The sequence below is a fragment of the Narcine bancroftii genome, chromosome 5 (genome assembly GCF_036971445.1).
Source record: "Narcine bancroftii isolate sNarBan1 chromosome 5, sNarBan1.hap1, whole genome shotgun sequence".
In the NCBI taxonomy this organism is placed as follows: domain Eukaryota; kingdom Metazoa; phylum Chordata; class Chondrichthyes; order Torpediniformes; family Narcinidae; genus Narcine; species Narcine bancroftii.
The window spans coordinates 228,340,872-228,353,753 of record NC_091473.1 but is presented as its reverse complement, the minus strand read 5'-3'; the positions used below and the strand labels follow the sequence as shown (position 1 = coordinate 228,353,753).

The 12,882-nt window shown below is 37.8% G+C and overlaps 1 long non-coding RNA gene across 1 annotated transcript; it reads right to left on the bottom strand.

The window, feature by feature from the left end:
* Positions 1-6,070: 6,070 nt before the first annotated feature.
* LOC138762938 (uncharacterized) lies at positions 6,071-11,059 on the bottom strand. The gene is made up of 3 exons (XR_011357249.1): positions 10,010-11,059; positions 7,148-7,240; positions 6,071-6,229 (listed from the first exon to the last, which is right to left on the bottom strand). It is a non-coding gene; the product is annotated as an uncharacterized lncRNA (long non-coding RNA).
* Between the last annotated feature and the right edge of the window lie 1,823 nt (positions 11,060-12,882).

The window sequence follows — 12,882 nt, the reverse complement described above, 5'->3', positions numbered from 1 at the left end:
TATGTTCATGATTTCAATGAGAATGAAGTTGACACACTTCAAAAGTTTAAATGTTGTCACCAAAAATGGATGGTATTGCGAACAGCAAAGAGAGTTATTCAAGATTACAACAGGATCTAAGTGAACTAAGATTTTAAAATGTGCGTTACTCTCAGGGTCTTCTCAGTGAGTCCCTGTACAATTGTATCAAAACTTCCCTATTTATAAACTCCATCTCTCTGCAGGAAAGGCCAATATATAGTTTGCTTTCTTGAAAAGCATTTCAGGTTAGTGACTGATTGCAGTAGACAACAAAGATTGTTCTTCCTGTTTTGGGTGTATTTTATGGATTTTGGGCTGCTGAACATGAAAACCACCTCAAAGATTTCCTATCACAAACCATTTTTTTAAAGATATAACCTATTTTTTGATTTTACTGAAATATTGCCCACTTAGCAAGCTGTTTTGGTCAGTCCAAGCATACCTGGGCATGCACTTAGTGCAGGTGCTATGTGAATATCATCTTATACCTGGGCATGCTTCATCGGGATAGATGCAGACAGGCTATAAAAGCACCTCGCATATACAGATACTGTGCATTACAATGATATAGATTGAATGTATGTTGATGGACATGTTCTTGAGGAAATAGCATAGTGAGTGTACTTAACAATAGCATTTAATGTCCAGAAAGATTCAATGCAACAGAAATATGTCGTAACAGCTGCAATACATTCTGTTACATTTGTGATGTAACAGAATCTTTGAAGCTCAAAGCTGCAGCATGACTAATTTCAATAAAAGTTCATTTAATGTTTCTCCAACTTCCTACATAATATAGCAAATCTGACATTATCTTTGGATTCAGCTTGAAGTTGTCCATCATAATCCCCAATACTTTGCAAACATTTTTTTTTTAATTGTTCTCCGGTGTTGTTAATGTTTTATGAAGTGGCCTTGACATTTATAATTGAACTGAATCCATGACGGAGGTATAAAGGAAAATATAATGTAAACACTTGTATGGTGGAATTGGCAGAACATATGTCATATGTAGAGTATTTGGGAGAATGTTAGTATAAAAGAAAGTCATAAATAAATTTCATGTGGCATTTGAGCCCGAGACAGAGGCAGTGGGGGAAGATCCAAAAGGAGAAGGCACTATATGGCTCCAGGATCATATACAATGTTTTCAGAGAAATGGCCCATTAAAAAAGCTATTAAATACAGTATATGCCTAATTTTGCCAAACATTGCTGAAGATCTAGAATTTCCAAATACATAAACATACAATAATTATGGAAGCTCAATGATAGGATAAAAAGCATTTTAAAATTATAAACCTTTTGAAATAAAAATAATTTAAACAAACTAAAGTAACTAAAATATTTATCGAAATAGTTTAATGATTCAAAATATGTAAATTACTATGTACTTTCCTGTCTATTTTTCCTCTGCCATGAACTAGGAATATTAAACAGTTCGTCTGGTGGTTTTATCACTTTATTAATGAGAAATGAGGTGTTTGAGGAGATTCAGTATGTCACCAAAACTCTTAAAAACTTCTGTAGGTGTACTGTGGAGAGCATTCTGGCTGGTTGCATCACTGTCTGGTACAGAGATGCCAACTTTCAGGCTAAGAAAAAAATTCCAGAGGGTTGTTAAACTTGGCCTGAGATATCACGAACACCAGACTTCACTCCATCGAGGTCATCTACAAGAGGTGGTGTCTTAATAAAGCAACCTCTATCCTCAAGGAACCCCAACACCCAGGCCATGCCCCTCTTCACTCTGCTACCATCGGGAAAAAAAGGGTACAGGAGCCTAAGGATGTGCACTCAGTGGCACATGGACAGCTTCTTCCCTACTGCCTCTGATTCCTGAATGATCAATGAACCCAAGACACTGCCTGACTTCGATGTTTCAAGCACCATTTTTATTTTTTGTAAAGTGGTTTATATGAATGTTTGTACTGTGATGCTATTGCCAAATATCAGATTTCATGACTTATTCATGACAATAAAATCTGATTCTGATGTGACAAGCAGTTTTGGGTCTTCTGCACTTATGTGTCCTGACAGGATTAAATGCTGGAGATTCGACATGAAACCTTCAGTATTTTCCAGCAAGTACTAGCCCAATGTTACAAGTCCATCAACTTTAATTCCTTGTAAAACAATTGAACAGTTCTGTAAGTTTCTGAAGTAGTTGATACAACATTCAGATAAACAACAGTAAACACCAAATTAGATGTGTGGCTAATTCTGGTCAATTTTGGTCAGTTCTGCCAAATGTACATGCAATGTGTGTTTTCCATGTGGCATGTGATAAAGTTTATAACAAAAAAAAATACTAAGCCCAATATTGTTTGGTTTTACTGCAAAGCAAGTCCGGATAAGAAGATAATGCATAAAAACACACAATGCTGGAGAAACTCAGCAGGTCAAATAGTGTCCTTTATATAGCAAAGAATACATACCTTGAAGAAGATAATGCATACTGCTTGGAAGATAATGTATGAATGCTAGAATAGGGGTAGCAGTTAGATGGGGGATCTGCATCAGAATGACTTAAGACATACATTTACAACTGCATGTACTATTTGTACTAATTTATGTCAATGGCATGTTACTAATTAATTAGACACCCTTAGTTAAATTTTGGGGTGGAAAGAGACAAGCTGGCCAAATATTCCTGGCAGAGAATAAAATTTGTTTATTGGGCACCATAGTACCGGTAGATAAAATTTAATGCAAGCCAGTTTTAAGTATTGAGGAAAAATCAATGTAATGCAGATTTCTTGAATTTTGTAAAAAAATTGCTGTTATTAACCATATAACCATTTACTTGCTGAATCTAAAAGAAATCCAGGGGTCTCACTTGAACCAATTCTGAGCAGGAATCAAAATCAATTAAATTGCCAAACTTGATTGTAAAAAAAAATATATAACTCAGCAAAGGAAGCTGTGATCACACTGTGTACTGCTATGGTCTGACCACACTACAAAGACTATTTTCAGTTCCGGTTACCAAGAAACAAGGGAGCCATTTGAGTGCAGAAGCCAATCACAGCTACACAAAGAGAATACCTTGCAAAAATATTGCAAATTTATATAAATACACTCAGAACATTTGGATATCTGAAAGTGTTTCACACCCCAAAAAAATACTGCCAATATCGATGTAGTTAGAGTTTTAGAAGGACAGAAAGAATGCCACGATATTTACACATACAGTATAGTAATAGGCCGTACCAGCCCATGAGCTCGTGCTGCCCAATATCCCAATGAACCTCCAACCTGGTACATTTTTGGAGGGTGGGAGGAAACCGGAGGACCTGGAGGAATCCCACATGGACACAGAGAGAAAGTACAAACTCCTTCCAGACAGTGCTGGATTTGAACCAGGGTCGCTGGCGCTGTAACAGCGTTGTGGTAATTGCTATGTGCCGCCCTAGATAAAAAATAGTTTTGCTTATTAAATGAACTGCTAAACTAAAGCTTGATTTGCTTTCTAAGGTCGATTCCAAATTTATGCTGAAACTTTACGAAAGAGCTGTATGTACCCAGCTAACAGTTAGTTCACAATCAATATCTTTATTTTTTAAAAATGATAATTCTTTCATGAGAAAAATACAAATGCTTCTTTCCTAGTTGTAAAGTTATGCATGCGAAAATTGGCTGCTCTGCATCTTACTTAATTAGCAATTAATCACTTTGATATGTAATATTCTTCATATATTTTGTAGCACTTGGAAAAACGATTTCAACAATTTGTTTCCTTCTTGTAATCCTGGGACTTAACTTCTCTGTCCAGTGGTTGAGAAGGAAGCAGAAGTCCTTGGGCTGAGCGAATGGCACCTTCATAATTTGCTCACTTCAATGTTTTCTCTTAGAATTTTTAATTAAGAAAAAAAAATATTATCACTTCAAACAACCAACAAAGAACAAATGAAGAGAGAAAAATAAATTAAAAGACCACCGACACATAGTAAAAGAGGGAAGGATTGTCTTTGTAGAATGGAGTATGTTTAACCAAATTGACAGCAGCATTGAATCATAATTAAAATAACAGATGAGGACCAGAAGGAGTCTGTACAAACCTTTGGGAGAAATTAGTAGGATCAGGAGGAAAAAAGCTGGGAAGATAATATTAGCACAGGCCCTGGAAAATTGCAAATGTCACCCCATTCCTTAAGAAGGAAGAGAGGCAAAAGGCAGGAATTATAGGCTGGTTTTACCTGAATTTTCACAATACCTTGATGATGATGAGGCTGCCAATCAAGATAGAAGCCCATGGTAATACGGGAAAAGTACCAGCATGGGTAGAAAGTTGGCTGGCTGGCAAGGGGGCCTTCTCTGGTTTTCTGCCACTATATAGTGGTGTTCATTGGGGTTGGTGGTTGGGTCCACTTCAATTTAGATGACAGAACTGATGGCCAATTTTGCAGATGTTATGAAGATAGATGGAGGGGTGGGTAGTGTTGAGGAAGTAGAGAGCCTGCAGAGGGCCTTGAATAGGTTGAGAGAATGGGAAAAGAAGTACCAAATGGAATATAGCATGGATAAGTGTGTGGTCATGCAATATGGAGCAAAAACATGGACCATTTTCTAAATCGAGAATGAATTCAGAAATCAAAAGTGATTCTTCAGAAGTCCAAAGTGAGTTGGGGGTCCTGGTGCAGGAATTCCCTAAAGGTGAACTAGGAAGGTTGAGTCAGAAGGGGAAAAGGCAAATGCAATGTTACCATTCAATATGAGAGGACTAGAAATATAAAGATGTAATGCAGGGGCTTATAGTATTAAGATATAATGCTGGGACTTTACAAGGCATTTGTCAAAACACATTTGGAGAACTGTGAGCTGCTTTGCACCGCTTATCTGAGGAAGGATGTGGGTGTGAGAGAGGGTTCAGAGGAGAGTTAGGAGAATGATCCCAGGTATGAAAAAGTTAACATACAAGGAACATTTGATGGCTCTCGGATTGTAAACACTGGAGTTTAGGATCAGATTTCATATTTATTGTCATTCATGTCATCGCATACAATCCTGAGATTCTGTTTTCCTGCAGGCGAGACAGAATTACCACATATTGGTAGTGCAAAGAAGAATTATACAGAATATACACATGTAAACAAATAAAGAAATAGAAACAAACTGACTGTGCAATACAGAAATGGAAAAAAATAAAGTGCAAAAGTAGAAGTCCTTAACCAAGTCCCTGATTGAGTTGGCTGTTGAGGAGTCTGATGGTGGAGGGGTAGCAGCTGTTCCTGAACCTGGTCGTCTGAGTCTTGTGGCACCTACACCTCTTACCTGATGGTAAAAGCAAGAACAGAGTGTGCATTGGGTGGTGTGGATCCCTGGTGATTGCTGCTGCTCTCTGATGGCAGCGTTCCCTGTAGATGTTCTTAATGGTGAGGAGGATTTTGCCTGTGATGTCCTGGGCTGTGTCCACTACCTTTTACAAAGCTTTGCGGTCGGGTGTATAGGTATCCCCATACCAGATTGTGATGGAGCCAGTGAACATACTGTCCACCATACATCTATAGAGATTTCCGATGTTATACCAAACTTCTGCAAACTCCTGAGAAAGTAGAGGCAGTGGCATGCTTTCGTCACGAGGGATTTCATTGAAAAATTCTGAAAGGGTGAATGTGGAGAAATGTTTCCAGAAGTGGGAGAGTCTAGGATCAGAGGGTACAGCCTTAGAATTAAAGGACGTCCCTTTAGAACAGAGATGAGGAAATTTTTCTTCAGTCAGATGGTTGCAAGACTGTGAATTCATTGCCACATATGACTGCTGAGGTAAAGTCATGGGTATATTTATAGCCGAGATTGATAGATTTTTAGTGAGTAAGGACACCAAAGGTTAAGGGAGAAGGCAAGAGAATGGGGTTGATTTGAATGGTGGAGTAGACTCAATGGGCTGAATGACCTAATTCTACTCCTAAATCATGGTCTCATGGCATATGTCGCAAAGTATGCAATTTCAAAAAAAAATGAATTTGAACAAAGAAATATATTTTAGTTAAGTATGATTTGACAGCATATACTTGTCTATAACAGGTCTACAATGGTGCAAAATTTTCCTTCAAGCCCACTTCAGATTTGTATTAATGGATCAGTATCCTGAAAAGCACAAATATGGCATCATTCTTCAAGAGTCTCGAAATTCATCATTTTCGTGTCTGTGCTATCCACTAGAAATGACCAGTTAATTGCAGCATATTCTGTCTTGGGGCTCAGAACTTGAGGAGAGAGGAAATTGAAAATTGAATGCAATCAGATACGAATGACATTTTTCAGAACTTTGTGGATTTGTCTCTGGCAGGTGTGAAGTTATATGTATGTGGCACTAATTGACAGAAATGATCAAAATTCCAGTGACATTCAGAATTGTGCAATGTATATCTGAAACCCACTTAGATAAATTTTATGCAGGTTATCCAAATTATGAAGGAGATCTGCTCGAACCCGGTCTCAGTCTGCAGAGGTTTGTGCAGGAAACCAGCTGCAGGTTAGGTGGGTAAGTTAGCCTTCATCGTAAATCCTTACGTCTAGCCACGGGTTTCCTTCTGTACTCTGCATCTTTCCCACCCAATTGATGTGGCAAGATGCATAGCTGCTACAAAACATGGAACCGGTCGATCATCCAGATGGTTTACTTTCTTGGGCAATCAATGTGGATGAAGGTCTCCAGCACAGGTTCAGGCATTGTGATCCCAACCTCTCAGAACAGGCGTGGAATGGGTTCCATATAAAAAGCATCGAAAGATCTTGGTATAGTTCTGAATATAAGGGGAAAATCACTACACAAATGCCAGTTTTCGCATTGTCAATATCAAAACACGTCTATGAAGGCCTTTACCAACTTGTCTGCATGCATTGGAAACAGATTATCTCCCTCAACCTTTCTATTCCCAGCTCAGTCAAGGTCAAAGAAATCAGAGAGTGCAAAAGAAAACCTTGAGGGAGATCTCAAAGATCCTCTGCAGAAGTTTGGGATTGATACTGAAAGTTGGACTAGTAAGAATAGAACAGGCAATAATGTATGCACAAGTGATCTTCCCACTTCTGAGAACTTTGCCTTTCTCAGTCAGCAAAACAAAATGCAAAAGCAAGAAGAATTGGAACAGCAAACAAAGCCAAATCTTCCCTTGACCCACCTGTGTGACATTGTTCATGCACTTGCACCTTGAAGATTAGACCCACACCCATTACAAGGCACGCAAGTTTCGGTAATCCTAGATAGGGACAATCTGGAAAAGAACATATTCATTCTCTCAGTTTTTATAAGGAAGAGGAAGAATGGGCAGATCATAAGATAATAAACAAAGATTTCAATCCTTGACTTTCAGTAAAAATGTATGGACAGGAGTGTGCAGCAGAGGGAGAGAGGATGTATTTCACAACTTGCATGGTGATCTCGAGTCCAGATGGGGACCTGGAATACAGATAGTTCCTGCTTCGTGCTAATTTTAACGAAGGTTTTGTCAAAAGTATGGCCACATTTTGAGAACTTCTTTTCTGGCAGAGCCTCTAGTTAGGAGCTTTACGATTATTCTATCCTTTCAGATCTTCACTGCAGCCATTGCTCAGGTCACTCTTTCCCAGACATATTCACTTTGAGATTTCCATCTATTTGCAGCCACAGGTTACTCAGATTTGAATATGTTTAGTCAAAAGTGAATAATTCTGCTTTGGTAGAAGCAAATTGGAAAGTGGAGATATTGACGGTGGATGTATGAATAATAACATAAACCAATAATGTCTGGACTTTGCAAACCAAATGCTGTTTCTTTGGAGGTATCTGCAGCTTCTGGCAATTGAATAGAATAGTGTTGATTATGTTTCTTTGTATTAATCTTCTTCATTTAACTATAAAAATAGTTGTGATTGTATAAAATACTTTAATCCTTTTTTATTATCCCCTCTCTGTAGTTATATATGATAAAGATTCCAAGACCAGAAAATAAATATGTACAGAAAATAAAAACAAGAAAATCAATATGCAGGATTAAGGAACTGAAGCCTTAACTTACAGTAAATATGAAGACATTTCTCTAAAAATAACTTAATAAGTCATCAGAAGTTGAAAATAAACCTTTTTTTTTGGAATGTGCCTGGTGTCATTCATCCATGTGAATAATGGTCATCTGACCTCTTCCATCTTCTGAAGAGACCAATGGAGCTTGGAATTCATGAGTGGAAGGTTCTATCAAACTCCATCAGGAGTTTGGAGAGATTTTCTGAATAGCCCTAGTGGATATTGGTATGAAACTATATTTCATGTTGTAAGGGAAATTAGTTCTGTTTATTGAAATTTCAAGTATGATAACCTAAAACTATTGCAGTACAACATTGGTGATCATAAGGGCAAATAGTCACAAAAGAGTTTGATGGAGGAAACATTCTATGGCCTGAATGATGTTAAAAGAGGTTGAAAAAATGTTGAATGCAATATGAAGAGACAACAGATTTGTCAACTCTTTTTTTTTAAACATCTGAAGTGGAGGTCTACAATTGACAGGAAATATTCACATTGACTTTAACAGCACATTAAAACCAACAAGGCTGAACGTAGTAAATAAGCATCTCAATAAAAAAAAAACCCATGCAATTTCGACATGTAAAAAGGGAGAGGGCACCAAAAGTAAATGTGGATTCCTTGGATGCAAAGACCTGAGAAATAATATTGTTGAGGAATAAAGAATTAGCCATCTCAAAGTATATCCTAATGACAGGATACATTACATGTTCTAAAAAGAGAGAGAGAGAGAACCATGAGTCAAATGAGAAAGTAATGATGTATTAGTAGCGATGTTCCAGAATTCTCTCGATATAGGCATGGTCCCAGTCAAACCCTTGGTATCCAGCACCTATGGGGATTGGTAGATGCTGGAAAAATGAATTTTCCAGTTGCTTAAGATCGTGTGTTGCATGATTAGCGAACGAATGGCCAATTTTAAACTTCTGCATTTTTTACCTAGTTATTTTCCATGATTATTTTGCCAGTTGCTTGACTCCAGATAACAGGGATTTTACTGTAATATCAAAATCAGTTGGCGTAATTTGTGAGGTTTTCATCTCTGTGCCTGATTTAAGACATACTTTACTTGGAGACAGTTCAATAGATGAATTACTGGGTTGAAGTATGTTGCCCAATGAGAATTTGAATGGAATATGCATGCACTTTCTGTTATTTAGAATTAGCATAGCAATATCTAAAAATGGCATCAGTTTCAAAATAACCAGTTTGATATCCCCCAACACCATTTTTAATTTCATACCATCTCAAAAATTGCCAGGCTGTTTGTCCAACACCCAGTCATAGGTGAAGCAAAATTTCCTCTGATAGAACATTTTGTTAAGGTTGATCTTTATAACTTCTGAGAAGTTCCATTTGCTGGCAACCAATTTCAACCTCCAAAATTTAGGCCTCATTTCCACACCATCTCAAATACTGCCTCACCTTATTTGCTTTTGAAACTGATGTCTGAGTTCAACATCCACAAAATGTGTCATGTTGTCCAAAACTCAGTTAACTTCTATCAGTCCTGTTTATATGTCATTACTTATTGGTGCTTTATTCCCTTTTAGGCAATGCCTTCATTTTAAAATACTCAGGATTATTATGAAATAAAAGTTATCTAATTGTGAATCAAAGTTCAAACACAGAAGGATTGATGTCTCAGACCAATTGACCTGTCCAAATAAAGCACAATCAGAATGGAAAGGGGAAAGGACACCATTTAGTTCATGATCAGTTTTTGTTGTTTGCTTATGTTCTTATTAAACATTCTGTGATGTTTTGCTGAGATTAAAAGTAATCAGTGTTGTGCTACATGAGGACCTTGGGTCCAACTCACACAGCCTTTCATAGAGCAATTGAAGGCAAATGGATGGGAAATTTTGCTGGTCAATAAGGCTTCATTCCACATAGATCTTTTTACTCTTTCTGGATCATCCCTCTGTATCGAATATAACTTGTTTTCATTTGCATCTCGTGCCCTCCCTCTTCCACTTACATGAGACTTCTCTCTGTTCCCAATGCACTTTGTCAAGGTAGTCAATACCATTGTTGACAATGAGTGGACTTGGCCCAGAAGTTTACAGGAGTCAGAGTTGATTGAGCAGATTTCAAAGGAAGTTTAAGCACTTTCTAGGATTTATTTCTCTATCCAGCTGGTAATTTCTGAGAATAAGAGAACATAGAATAGTGTGTCTGTTTCAGGATTGAATTGTTTTGTTGTGCTTGCTATCCAGGTAAGTCAACCTGTGCAACAGGTAAAGTGAGAAGACACAAATAAACTGAAGGGAGTAGTGATACAATGGAGAAAATGACAAAAAATATAATTGCAGGCGTAGTGAGGTCGAGTTAAAAAAACAGTACAAGGGCATCACCTTTTTGCCATGGAAGAACCATTTAAGATACTGTTAGCAGTTAGGATAGGAACGGTCCTTGATTTTGGAAGATCATGTTTCTTGCTTATCTATCTAACTTTTGCCCGACATTGACCAGGGGGGAGGGAGGAGTCACGTGATGGAGAAGTGGCCGGTCAGGGAATTCCAGCCCTCTCCCGAAAAGTTTAAAAAAAACACACAAAGTACAAAGGTACAAGATTAAAATTTACAACAAAGTAAAAATAAAAGTGAGTAGAAAATGGCAGCGAAGAGAGAAAAGTCGAAAACAACGGGAAGAAAAGAGGAAGAAAGAACGTCGGAAGAAGAAGGTGAAGGCCTTACCTGTCCGAAGAGGCCCGCTGCGGAAAGAGAAGCCCGCTCCCTCAGGTCAGTGGAAGTCCCGGGCTCGGGACTACAAAAATGGCTCACAGAGCCGAGTAAAAGTGCGCAATCGCACATGCACGAGGAGTCGCGCATGCGCGATGCGCATGAAAAAAAAACACTGACAGGTGGGGGGAACAGCTGCGGAGTCGATCTCCACAGCTGAGAGAGACACCTGCAGCACAGCAGCAGGTGCAGAACACAGACAATAACGACAACAAGAAAGAAGAGGGTAAAAAGAAAACAAGGAAACAACAGATGGTCAATCCAGAGGAAGAAGAAGAAGAACAGAAAGAAATGGAAGAAGAAGAGAAAGGCAAGACAATGGATGTATCTTTTTTTAAAGAATATATGGAATCAATGAAAGAATGGCAATTACAAGAATTTAATGAGATGAAAAGAAGAATTAAGAATGCAGAAGAAAAAATGAATAAAATAGAAATGGTCATATCAGAGATAGGAAAAAGAGTGGAAAATATGGAAGAACGAGAAATAATTGTAGAAATGGAAGTAGAGGACTTAAAAGAGAAATTAGAAGAATCTAATAAAAAAGTTAAAGAGGCACATGAGCTGTTAGCTCAGAAGATAGATATAATAGAAAACTATAATAGAAGAAATAATATAAAGATAGTGGGCCTTAAGGAAGATGAAGAAGGCAAGAATATGAGAGAATTTATAAAAGATTGGATCCCCAGGGTCCTAGGAAGACCAGAATTACAGGAAGAAATGGAAATAGAGAGGGCACATAGAACTTTAACCCCGAAACCACAACCGCAGCAAAAACCAAGATTCATTTTAGTAAAATTCTTCAGTTATACAACAAGAGAAAATATATTGGAGAAAGCAATGAAGAAAGTAAGAGAAGACAAAAAGCCACTGGAATATAAAGGTCAAAATTTTTTTTTTTATCCAGACATAAGTTTTGAACTCCTGAAGAAGAGGAAGGAGTTCAATACAGCAAAAACGATCTTATGGAAAAAAGGATATAAATTTATGTTAAAAAAATAGTTATTCCAGGGCAACAAAACAGACTATTCTCGGATCCAGAGGAAGCAAGAAAATTTCCAGAACAACTACAAAACAAACAGAGAGATGAAGACATGTAATGAGAGTAAAAATGACCACGAACTATATGCATGTGTGTATATGCATGTGTGTGTATATATAGTGTGTATACATGAATGTATCCGTATTTAGAGGAAAATATATAGAGTATAGACAAGAATTAATAAGGGAAGGAAAGGGAATAGAGGGAATAAGGAGGGAATTAAAAGAGTGACCTTTGTTACATATGAAAATTGAAATCTTTTCCGGGGGGGGCTGGGTGGGGAGGAGTTACGGTCACTGCAAAATCAGTTGACGTTTGCAGTGATTTCGCAAATCCAAATGGAGAGGGGAGATGTGGTTGCTTGACAAGGGATAAAGGGCAACTCAGGAGGGGGAGGGGAGAATGGGGTTAAAGAAGTTTTAAATAGGAGAATAAGGAAAATGTTTGATGTTTTAGAAATGTTGTCTTATAAAGTGTTCAAAACAAGAAAGCAGAAATGGAAGGAAATGAAAAGAATTGACTCAGTGGAATTTCTTGTTTATTTTTATTGAATGACAACATTGTTTGACTGGTTTAATGTATCTTAGATTTTGTACTTTAAATGGATGGGGGGGAGGTAGGGAGGGTGGGATGGGAGAAAATGACACTGTATATATTTGAAAAGGAAAATGTATGTATCATGGTCAATGTGGTTTATGGTGTGAAAAATAAAAAATAAAAATAAAAGACCAGGGGGAAAAGAGCCTTTTAACATATTGGCAGATTTTGGTGGTATGGTTAGTGTAGCAGTTAGTGCAATGCTGTTATAGCGCTGTGATAGTACAGACCTATCACCAATGTATATAGTTACAGTATCTAGAGTGTAATGACTGTGCTTACAGCGATTGTCTGAGAGCTTAGCCACGCCTACTGTCTGGGCTTTAAAGGGTTGTGTCCCTAGCCAGGTCGGATCATTCCGGACTGGTCGGCCACCTGTGAAGAACTCCTGTCTTTTGCTAATAAAAGCCTTGGTTTGGATCAACAAGTCTTTGGTTCTTTCAACAAGCTCCACAAGCGCCAGTGCCCAGG